This window comes from Notolabrus celidotus, chromosome 24 (genome assembly GCF_009762535.1).
Source record: "Notolabrus celidotus isolate fNotCel1 chromosome 24, fNotCel1.pri, whole genome shotgun sequence".
Taxonomy (NCBI): Eukaryota; Metazoa; Chordata; class Actinopteri; order Labriformes; family Labridae; genus Notolabrus; species Notolabrus celidotus.
Window position 1 is genome coordinate 11,563,024 of NC_048295.1, and position 12,203 is coordinate 11,575,226.

The 12,203-nt window shown below is 43.5% G+C and overlaps 1 protein-coding gene across 3 annotated transcripts in view; it reads left to right on the forward strand.

The window, feature by feature from the left end:
- spry2 (sprouty RTK signaling antagonist 2) overlaps nucleotides 1-12,203 on the forward strand; it is a 212,426-nt gene that overhangs the window by 24,978 nt on the left and 175,245 nt on the right. The gene's annotated exons all lie outside the window — the stretch shown is intronic.

A 12,203-nucleotide genomic window follows, 5' to 3' on the forward strand; every position in this document is an offset into this window, starting at 1 on the left:
CCATCATGATGGAGTCAAAAGGTAAGAAGTTTGTGCTAAACCATTGTTTCTGTAAGTATGATGGGACATACTCGGTTTTGTCTGGCGATGCCGCTCCTAAAAACGCGTCTGGTGAGTTTTGATGGATGAGAAAGCGAGGAGCCAAACGGCACTGTGTAACACTGCAGTCGTAGCTTTACATTGCAACAGCACGACACCATAAGAACATGGCTGAATATGATCCCCCTAAGTACTCTTTATGTTATGTTTAAGAGAAGATCATTGTGTTTCCTGTGTTGTTTGGAGCATGTCTCCAGCAAGGCGCTACCTATCGCACTAACTGTCACCATGAATGTGTGATAAGGCCGAGCAGCGAGTAACAGGCCGAGTCGTACCAGCAGAGTGGAAGGAAATCAGTTACGTAACAATGGCTTTGAGTGTTTCGGCAGCTGCATTATTCAAATTAAAACAGCAGTCTGGAAAAAAAAAATCTTGATAATTAAACTCAACCCTGAGCTCACAGACAGTTTCAGTCTGTGCCGTCCATTTAATTTTCATGTCGGGTACGATGGAGGACAAAGAGATGCGAGACGGTGTGAAAAATAAGTGGGGACAGGTTGGAACTTGAGGTTTACTGAATGCTTGTAAACAGCCCGGGCTTAATGGGAGTTCAGGGGAGCGTGAGGTCGAGTGTGACCAACCTGAATACGTGAGTATCATGAGTGTTTTACAGAATACACAGAATCAATGTCAGAATGAGGAGAGGAGAGTCTCTAATGTTGTCTGAATTATTCCTGCTATTTTTGAAACGATCTGTTGCTCAAATGAAATCGATTTAAATTCACACCAGGCTTCAGGAAGCGTAGAGTAATTCAATAACACTGCAACAGAAGAGGAACAGTCTTATGACGGGGGGCTATCTTTGATCTGAAGAACAGAACGGAGTCCATCCCCTCAATTTTGCATGTAAATAAATGCAAACCTTTTAAGCGCAACAAACTGACAAGCCGTTACATTTCCCCCCTCACTAATTCCCCTTTGAGATGATCACGCCCCTCATGCATTGCACGCTATTTCTATATCTTTAGCAAGCTCTTCGTTTGAAGAGGGCCCCTCTGCATGAAAAATCCCTCCCTTTGGAAAAAAGCGCGCCTGAGTGAAGGGGCTTTTACTTTGATAGCTCACTACGAGCTGTTTGATCAAGCCACAGGGCAAATATCCTACAACATTTCCACTGTGAAGAAGTGTTTTAAGAGTGGCTTTTTCAAATCTGCACCAGTTCAAAAGGCAGTGTGGGAGGATTTTTTAATCAGGGGATAGCACACAGGCCACATAACATTAACATAATGCATTACAAGTTGTAATTAAGCCTGGGAAAGCGATGAAACCCCTACGGGAGCATTGTTTTCCTTTTTTTCCATTTAAATGTGTTTAATAATCACTTTCCCTTCGGCTGCGTATGCGCTCACATGACAACATTATATGAACTGTATGTGTGCAAAACTAATCTAATGATGTCCTACATTGGCGGTTTTTATTTTGGCACTCAAAGAGTTGCTTAAGAAAAAGAAGGAATTGGTAGACGGAGAGAGAAAAAGAAGCTCTGGTTGGGGGTCAACGCGAGGCCATTCGTGGAGTAAATAAATCACAGAGGCAACAGATCATTACACACGAGTCACAAGGCAAAATGTTTGGTTTGAGATTGAAATTGACTCTGGTCAGATGTTTTCGAAGAAAGTGCCTGGAGATAAATAATGAGAGCAGGAGAGAGGAGTGGATCGGGCCTTTTCACACAAAGAAGGTCTAGGGAGATAACGAATTTCATTGAAGATAGTTTGTGCGTATGTGTGTGTGTGTGTGGGGGGGTGCCGTTTGTGAAGTTGTGCACACTGACAATAGCCACGGTTACATGATGTGTAGAATTCAGAATCAAAGTATTCTCCTTCATGTTTACATGGAAATAGTCATTCCAATTTCAGGTTTACATGGTTAACACATTTAATCGTCTTTATTCAATTCAAGGTCTGGGGGTTGGGAAGGGTTCTGATTGGATAGCGCGCACGTGACATATTTACATCTACCGGAACAAAACAGACTCCAGTTAGTTCCTGCTTCTTTTAGTTTCAGTTACAACATTGTGGACCACACAAGTGACAAGTCCCTGAATTAACTTGGACGCTACAGCTTGAAAAAGGTTCTTCTAAGGCTCCTATTCAATAAATAGTCTCAGCTCAAGTCCAATGCTTGCTTCGGGCGGCCATCCTGGAATATGGGCGTCATGGCGACAGGGCAAGGGAACGAGCATGTGCAGAACGATTGGAATTAATTTAAAGCTGAATGAACGTATACATGATAGAGGAATTATTCAATTCAGATTTAAAATCAGAATAAACCAGACACTTACTTTGGATTTAAGTTTAATCCAGAATGGTCATTTTCATTCAGAATTAGGTGTTTACAAGGTCACTTTTAATATTTTTAAAGAGGATTTAATTTTTATTCTGAATTAAAGAGGAATTAAAAGTCTCATGTAAACGCAGCCATTGACTTGTTGCAAAAACAAAGTCAACCAGTCCAATGATGCATGTGTGTGTGATGTGGTTTTGCACATACAGGCACATGATCCTCGTTTGTGTGTGTGTGTACGAGTAAGTACATACGGGATGTTTATTTTTTCTGCTTGCTAGCATCTGTCAGTGGCTCTGGAGGAGCTTGGCAGCTAAGCCCTGCTGCCTCTCCCCTGCCTTGCTGGCCATTCTGTTGACCACATGTGGACACTCAAAACACGTTCGCCGTGCAAACACACGCACACTCACACACATTTTAAGACCACCTACCAATGCACGTTTTCTCTCTCAATCTCTCTCAACTCCCCTCTCACATTCACACCCCCTTTGTGGTCGCATAAAGCCTTTGTGTGTCTCATTTCTTTCTCGGCGTGCGGTGCTCCATGTGTCAAGTCGATGTGGAGTCAGCTCGAGCCGGGACTGCGGGACCGTGAGCCTCTTTTCCCTTCGCATTTGTTCCAGTACCCATCATGCCGCCGCCTCTGGCTCTACCCCAGCTGATGGCTGGCGCACCGCGGCCAAGGCCACCTCACCTAACCTCATACCAACAGCTCTGCTGCTGCTGCTGGATGCACTATACGGCACAGTGGCACAGTCCAACAAATCTAACTGCACCTCAAGGTAATTTCTGTGCGTGGGTTTGCAAGCGTGTGTGCATTATGCAATATATTATCATATTGCTGTGCTTGGGTAATGTTTCATAATGCACCAAAGTGCAAAGGAGTGTGATAGTCTGTCCTCTCAGTGTACCATCCAACAAATCTAAGCATTTGTGTCTGACTGTATCGCCAGAGGAGTGCCTGCTGCTGAGCAGAGGTCAATAACTCACCTTAGGACGACAGAATCTGGCGCAATCTTGCAGCTTTTGGAGATTCAGGCACGTCTATGTGATATTGAATGTTCCACTTTCCTGCGTTGTGATTCCTAAAAGGGAAGATGCATGGCGGCACACATGTTTCCAAGACAGATGGAGTGAGTTGTCTCGTCGGCACCGTGCTCAATCTTTACGTCACAGGACATAAATGAATAAACTTTTCATGCTCCGGGAGGCCCAGTGTTGTTTTGATCTATCCGCCAGGCCTGCGTTCGAGCTGTACGCGCCCGTCTCCAGCTGAGCAAAATAACTCTCTGGATGCCGCCTCTGAACCAAGCCCGCACACCCACCACCATAACAACAACGGCGATGCACAACCGGAGCATGGAAGTGATTGTGTTTGAGATTCCGTCCTTTTTTTTTTCCCTCCACATGTGTCTGCGTGTTGGAGAATCAGGTGCCTCGCTTCGCTCCACCACACAAGGGATGCTATGATTGCGTGATGCACTGCTTGGATAATGCATACTGCTCAGAGGACTCTCAAAGAGATAAGTGTGCAGGGAGATAATGGCGAAGTAGTAGTTAACTCTCCACATGCAGGCCTTCTGGCCTCACATCAAAACCAATATCCTTTTGTTTGTCTTCCCTCCCGTGTCCCTCCTGGCTCACTCTTTTAAAAGAAAATGGTAACTCCACTTTTTTGGTGCATTAATAAAGCACTCCACCTTCCATCACCGCTCCATTCAGCAGCTCAATGATTTGTGTACGCAGGGTCGGTAGTTTAAGAATGCCACCGGGGTCTGATTGGATGATGGTCAATCACGCTAAATGCCGGGGTTTGAAGCGCACCGAGGGCAATGCAATTCTGAGGAGGGCCAATTGGTTCTGGTGTGACAGAAAAGTTGATGTCTTTAATATAACAGCAGCCAGCTTAATCAGTAAACCGGTGCTCCCAGTGCACTCAAACGGAACCCGCTCTAAGCTCCCTGCGACACTTTCTGATGCTCGAGATGGAGGATCTTGATTATTTTGGAGATTCAGGCAGATCCCACTCAGTAAATTTACATCTAAGGGTGCTTGTCAGACAGACACATCTCTGAATGTAATGCAGAGGGAGACGAATACAGAGCACTTCTGCCACATGTTGTAAATCTCAGAGCAGCAGAGGAAGAGAGAGAGAACACTGTGACATGCTCTATGTCTCTGTTCAGCTAGAGCACTAAGATGTTTTTCTGCCTCATGTGAAATGGACATCACACTCAAGGACATTTAACCTGCCTGCTGAGTAGAGCTGGGTAGTGTTAAGAACCTCACGATTTTGATTTTGATTCATCAGGTTGTGATTTGATTCCAAATTGATTGAAATGCTTCAATGTCGATTCAGTAAGAAGATTCAGTACTTTCTCCATTAAACCCCGTTCATGTATTGCCTCTGTCTACAAGTTGGCCCTATTGCTCCCTGTGTGGCTTCCATGCAGGACTCTGGTCTGCAGAACATTTGACACTAATCCCCACTCGTTACAAATGAAAAGAGAAGTGATAGCTACGTAGGGGTCAGTCGCTCTGGAAGTCCAACCATCACATGTAAGAGCCACTCTCTGCCGACTTCAACGACTACAAAACCGCTGTCTTCACCTCTGCGTACAGCTTCAGGACGGCGACTTCTGTCGTGTGTTTTCGTATTGGTATTGCGTATCATGGTTGGAGTGTCCCTACCATCTTCTTAAACCCCTGGTTATCCACGACACTGTATGGTTGAAGATCCTTGCACATGAACACGGCCATGGACTCTGTTATCTTCTGCGTGTGTTCAGAGCTTTGGCGGCACTTTGCAGGCGAAGGATTTGTCGAGTTGCGTCTGTTTTGAGTCAACAGGTTCAGTCACGGGTTGTTCCAAAGCATCCGCATGGTGTCGGTGTGAGTGGTTGCACAGGTTTGTTGTGTTACTGCAAGACTTTAATTCTGCCTGGCACAGCTTACCAAAGACCTTACTCTGTACCTGTGTTCTGGATTGACACAGGAATCCAAAAGGACCCCAAACGTTAGATTCAAAAGTTGAAGGCGCTGGCCTCACACTTGGTCGCTTTGGTGTAGTGCGGCCTCTGTCCATACAACGCGAGTCAGACGCACAGTGCCCCCTACTGGCCAGGAATCTTTTCAGAGGATTTGCTGAATCGATATTGAATAGGGGGGGATATATTGCAATGCAATCATACCAGAAAATGACAAAGATTCAGCAATCCCCCCAGAAAATCTATTCTTATCTGAGAACAAAAGCCTGTAGGAGCCTCCACCAAAATGAACATAAATGCAAATCTTTCAGGGTCAGCACCTTTAAAAAAGCAGCATGCACTTGGCTGTTACATTGAATACTAAATCACAGACACAAGCCTGAGCCAAACTCACACAGAAAAGAAACCACAGTTTCACTAAGCCGAGGCTTTGATCTCAATTAATAGCATCATGTGACAAACCTTGTGCAACTAACGAACGGAAAAATCACGAGTCGACGAGTCGGCGGCGGACCGCCACAGCTGATGTCTTAAGGGCCATCATTATGTCTCACTTTGATCACACCAGCCTTAAAAGGCTTTGCTTTTGCTCGGCGTGTAAACAGAATTGATGGGAGCGAAGTATTTTCTGTAATGATGCCGAATTTGATCCAAGTGCAGAGAACACATTAATTGAATCTCGCTCGTCAAAAGAATCTCTGAATTGCCTCGAAAAGAAGAAGAAAATACAAAACCAGCCTTTTTTTTTTTCTCTCTCTCTCCTACGACTGAAAAAGGAATTCCAATATAACTTTGATTGGCTTGAAATGTAAGGCGTATACTGATGAATTAAGCTCTTACAGCTGCAGTAATAGATATCATTGCATTAACATCTTATCAAATGATGTGTGCTGCAAAATAGTGAGATTCAATTATCAAATCTAAAGAATCCTTCCCAACCTTTAGCATCTTTTTGGCTGGCTTCATACAGGGTGGATGGGCGTGTGATGGCCCGGGCTCATGCTGTCATGGTACCCCATAAGTTTTACTCAACATAAGGCCATAAGCTACCTGTTATTAAAATGTCTTGGCATGACAAATATAATCAGGATTCATTCCTGACAGGAAAAAGTGAGGAAGACTTAGATCTACTGTAAATTACAGTCAGTACTTCTTCAATAAACAGGCCCTTTGTCATGCCAAGATGGCCGACTGTGGCTCAGTGGGTAGAGTTAGTCGTCTATTGTCTATCTGAAGGTTGGCGGTTCGATCCCAGCTCCGGCAGTCACATGCCGAAGTGTCCTTGAGCAAGACACTGAACCCCAAATTGCTCCCTCTGTTGTTCAGAGGTGTGTGAATGCGAACAAATGAGATTAATTCTTATGGTCACTTAGCAGCGTCTACCATCAGTGAGTGAAATGTAAAAGTTCAGAGTGGCCAGAAAGACTAGAAAAGCTCTATATAAGTACAAGTCCATTTACAACCATTATTTCATTTGAATTTAAAGGCAGTTTTTGCTCCTGAGTGAAAGTTGAAGACGGTTTATTAGTTTGTATCTGGATTTAGTTTTCTGATCAGCTTCTAGAATCCATCATTTCTGACAGTGCTAACAGGAAGCAGGTCTTTTTTTATATAAGATGAGATCAGACATCAAGAAAACAAACACAAAAGACCCAAACAACAATTCAACACAGGCAATCCCAAGAACCCAACGATAAGAACAGAGACCAAGATACCAAGAAAGAAAGACGATTAAAAATCTAAAAGGAAAGAGAGTCAAAAGGAATAAAGCATTAAAAGCGGGGTAAAAGAAATAAGGGAAGGATTTAAGGATCTGCAGATAAAAGCAGTAATAAATAGACAAATCAAGATGAATAAAAGCTTTAAAGGCAGTAAATGAGATGTTAAGAGAGTAACACAATGAAAGGAAAATAAAATGGGATAGAAAGTAAAATGATAATAAAGGCAGTAAGAAGACAAGGAAGTAAAAGCAAGTCTATAAAAGTGAGTTTTAAGAAGTGATTTGAATGATGTTACAGATTCTGACAGCCTTAGCTCCTCAGGCAGACGGTTCCAAAGTCCAAGGGCCCTGATAGAAAATGCTCGGTCCCCTTTGGATTTGGACTTTGGAACATGCAAGAGGATATGGTGTTAAAAGTTCTGCAAAAGTGATCAGTAAAACCTTAAAATCAATTCTAAAACTAACAGGGAGCCAGTGGAGAGAGGATAAGACTGGGGTGAAACCATTAAGAAGCCTTGAATGGACTCCATAGTGGAATCAATGAGGACTTGGATTGCTCAGGAGGCTCAATCATGATATCAATACCAATGAAATTCAACAACCTCCTTCCCCTTTGGAAAACAAACCCAGGATAAGCCTTGGTACCTTGTAAATGCAAATACTGTCACAGTGTAGAAACAACTAACCCAGATTTCCCAAACTTGCACAACACTCGAGTGTAATATTTATTTTTTCCGTGCACATTTTTGAAGTTAAAAATACGAGAGGAAGAACTGGGTTGCCTCGGCAATTTCCCACACATGATCGAGAATAGAACCTAATGAGCTGCCAGACCTTGAGTAGGCTGTGCAGACTTACCTCTGCTGGTAGGAGGCTTTCCATTCACCAGGAGGTTAGGAAAAACATCTGAAAGGAACAGTTAAGACTCACCTCGGTGCTGGTTCTGTAATTTCAGACCGAGCGAGTTCAGGTGGGTGCCAAGTTGCAGAGGTAAAAGAAGGTGGGTGAAGGCAGGAGGAGTTGCTGCTGCCTGGGGATTGAGAAATAAAGGATTTTACTTGAGCCTTTTATTGTGGTTTGATTTCAAACCGGAACAAAACCACCTCCTCAATGTATGCGACTAAAGTATGTATGAAAAACGACTGAAAGCAAACATACTATATGAGTCTGCTGTGATAAACGAACCAAAAACCTGGTCTGGATATTCCTCAGGTCACTGCTTTTTGTCTTATATCTTGTATTCTATGATGCAATCTCATATTCCCTCCAGGCTTCCACAGCCTTGTTCGTTTTCTGACAGTGATCCATTTACTCACATTTCGAGCTGCGCCGCTGCCCACATGAGCCCCATGCCAAAGCTGTGGGCCGCTGACCATTTCCTGGGCACCAGTCCAACAAGGCATCCCAGTGAAATAAGTAGTCTCTATGGTCAGTGTGTTGGAGCAGAATGTAAGGACACAGCCGCATTGTTTCCCAGACACTCATTGGGAATGCAAATTTAATTCCTTCTGATTTATTATTGTATTGAGGACGAAACAAAGTGATTTGAGAAAGACAGACACAAACCGTTTCATCCAATGAGGCCACTTCAGGCATGTCTGTCATCAGCTCTCAACCAAGACAAATGCTAAATTGCTTGGTATCCTGCCTTTATAACTTATCCTAAAAATATGTCCACATTAAGCATTAGTGGTTTAACATTTTGTTGACACTGTCTGGGAGGTAATAGTTGTACTTTGTGTTCTTTTATTTTCAAGGCTCTCTCTCTTTGCAGTGAATTTGATACAGACCCAGAAGACAGGCTGAATATTAGGCATTTTTTCAGTTTGATGCACGGCAGTAGAACATCCAGATTTGTATGCAGACATTATTGAAGCATTCACAACAAGAATTAAGGTGAATATGAAAACCAAATAAGTGTGATTGAAGGGGTAAACCCTGCACCACCATTATTGTAATGTAGGCCTCAAGTCCAACCGAAGTCAACCTAACCTTGACTCGAGGAATCAGACTTGTTTGTTGATATTGACTTTTTTAAAGTGTATGTTTAGATTATCAATCAATCAATCTTTATTAATATATCACCAAATCACAACAAACTATATCTCTTTACAAACAGAGCAGGTCTAGACCACTCTACGTCAAATTATGAACAGAGACCCAACTTCAAGACAGGATAAGACTCAGTCTAATCTCATCTTTCTTTTTTGAAGTTACATTTTTGGCCTTTTTTGGCCTTTATTTTATAGGACAGCTGAAGAGAGACAGGAAATGTGGGGAGTAGAGAGTGGGGGAAGACATGCAGGAAATGGTAGACTGGCCGGGAATTGAACCGGCGACCTCTGCATCAAGGACTGTGGTATCTGTATGTGGGGCGCTTAGACCGCTAGGCCACTAGCGCCCCAGTCTGATCTCATCTTAATCCACCATGAGCATTGCACCTCTCAGTATTTAGCTAGTTACAGTGGCGAGGACAAACTTCCTTTAACAGGCAGAAACCTCGAGCAGAACCAGACTCATGTTAGACAGCCATCTGCCTCGACTGAGTTGGGTCTGGAAAGAGGGATAGAGGAGAATAAGAGAGAGAGGGAGCAGTGATAGTGATGAGATGAGTAGTAGTAGCTGTTGCTGCTGGAGTCTGGAACGTCCACAGCAGGAGGACGTCTACGAGACAAGGGAGCTCAGAGACTCCAGAAAGGTCGATGGTTAGTAACTTTAATGGGACAGGGAGAGTTAAAGTGACAGCAGAGAAAGGGAAGAGATAGGAACCCAGTGTGTCAGTCCCCCCGGCAGTCTAAGCCTATAACAGCATAACTAAGAGCTGGTCCAAGCCTGATCCAGCTCTAACTGTAAGCTTCCTCAAAACCAGTTTACCAGTTCCCCAAGCAGTCTAAGCTTATAGCAGCCGGCCAGCCAAGCCACATAGACAACCGTCTGGCCTTGTCCCTGTCTCTGCCCTGGTGGCGGTTCGGAGCAGTCGTTTTGGCCGGGTCATCAGACCTTGCATTCTGGACTGAGGCTGTACCTATTCTGGGTGTTAAGGCAGGGGCTGTGTGGTGGACACTAGGGGGTGGTATTTGGTATTTTCACACCAGAATAGCGGAGGGAGGAGAAGATGAACTGAAGTGGATACATAGGAAGTAGTGAGTGTTTGTGGTATGTATTTGTACGTTGGAAGCCTGCCTTGTCTCATCTCGCTCCAATCGGCTTCCACAAGCCGACCAATTTATCATGCTAATGGGAATTCACACTTTAACCACAGTGTTTATGAACGTTACAAACAGAACCTCATGTTTTTGCCTCAGTGTCACCAAGCAGAGGTCAAATGTGCTGGAACTGTTTTCTGTACATTGATTTGGTATGATGTGTGCAAACTGCGTGTGCAGAATTAATCAAGGGATTGTCAATACGCATCAAGTATTCAACACACCTGAGTGATTAGTAAGAAAGCCAGGTAATAAGCTAGACGTAAAGTGTCTCAACCACTGAGCCAGAGATGTTTGGTTAGTTCAAATTCGGATTAATAGTGACTGAGCCGTAGATATTTTTTGAGTTTCTGCACTACACACAGGGAAACTCCAGGTGTGTAAAAATAGGGAAAGAAGTGTGAAGAGTCTTCTGGCTATTCTTGACTTTGACAGGTTAAGTCCCATTGCATGTCCTTAGTCACCCTAAGTGAGGACAGCTGCAGAGGTACAAAATATAAGTTGAAGTTGGGCATTTTAAAACCTTCATTCTTTGGTAGTTCAGCCAGTCAAGTGTTATCTCCACAACTGTGGCTGACTGAACTAAGTTATTGCTTTGAGACAGACAAGGGGTGATGTTCTGCTCTTAGGTTTACAACTGGCCTGACTATATGATCTTATTACTAAGAATCCTCAATGAAGGGACACTTCAAACCGCCTGCTCTGACCTCCAGTAATAAATACATGAGAGGTATCACACTTTATGACAGTACAGGATTCCTGAATGTGTAATTCATGGAGAAGTGTCACCTTTTTCTTGTACACAAGGTTCTGATGACTCGGGCAGTTGGAGTTGGGTTATCACTCATTTCCAACAACCTTAGAGATTAAGGTTCTGAAAAAGAACAAAAGACAAGTGTGTTTGTCATCATGCAGCCTGGCTCCAAGGATTTCAGAGTAGACAAGACCCAGTGAAATAAATCTGTACAGCCCTGCCTGCTGCTGTGTGGCTGTACAAGGGCCCATAGTGCTTTATGATACATGACAGTGTCTGCAGGTTAATATTTAAACAACACACTGCCGACTTACTTTTGTTTGACGGGCAATACGTTTCACATACTCAGTTTCTTAAGTTATTGAAATGAACAAACTAAACTTTTGACCTGAGGACTGTGTTGACAAAAACATTATCATTCCCCCTCATCAGCTTACATGCACTGGCCACTTGTATAAAAATACACTACAATTTAAAGTTCTTCTCAATCAGACGTCATTGTATCTCAAAGGGCTCATCATGCCCTATTTCTCCTGCAGAACTTTGCACTACCCAAAATGCAGGTCTTCCTGTGGTACCTAATATCCTCAAAAGTAGAATGGGAGGCAGAGCCTGCTATTATTAGACTCATTTTCTTGTGTAATCACCTACTAGTTTCATTCTTTGTAGCAGACACTCTTTATTATTAAAAGTAGTCCAATAAAAGTTCCTTTACTGTGGGAACTCCATGAAAATAGAGTTGGTCTTCTCTAAATCAAAAAGTCAGGGGTTCAATAGCATGTCCTTGGGCAGGACATGTCATCCCATACTGCCCCCTTTGGCTATGCCACTGGTGGTGTGTGAATGGGATTAGTTAACACTAATGGGCGCTTCACATAACAGTCTATGCCATCTGTGTCAAGTGCATGGATAGAATGTGGTAGTTTTAGTTCATTTGTTGAAGTAGGCCTGTTAATATTTTGTCAATAGAGACTTGGCTTGGGAACTGTAGGGTGGCTGGTTCAAGTCCCAGTAGGGACCAAGCTTGGAAAATTGGCCTTACATTCATTTTTTGGGCACTGCTGAAATTCCCTTGAACAGGGCACCAAACGCCCAACTGCTCAAGGCGCCAACATGTGCACTGTGATGTACACTTGATAACCAAGGTTATC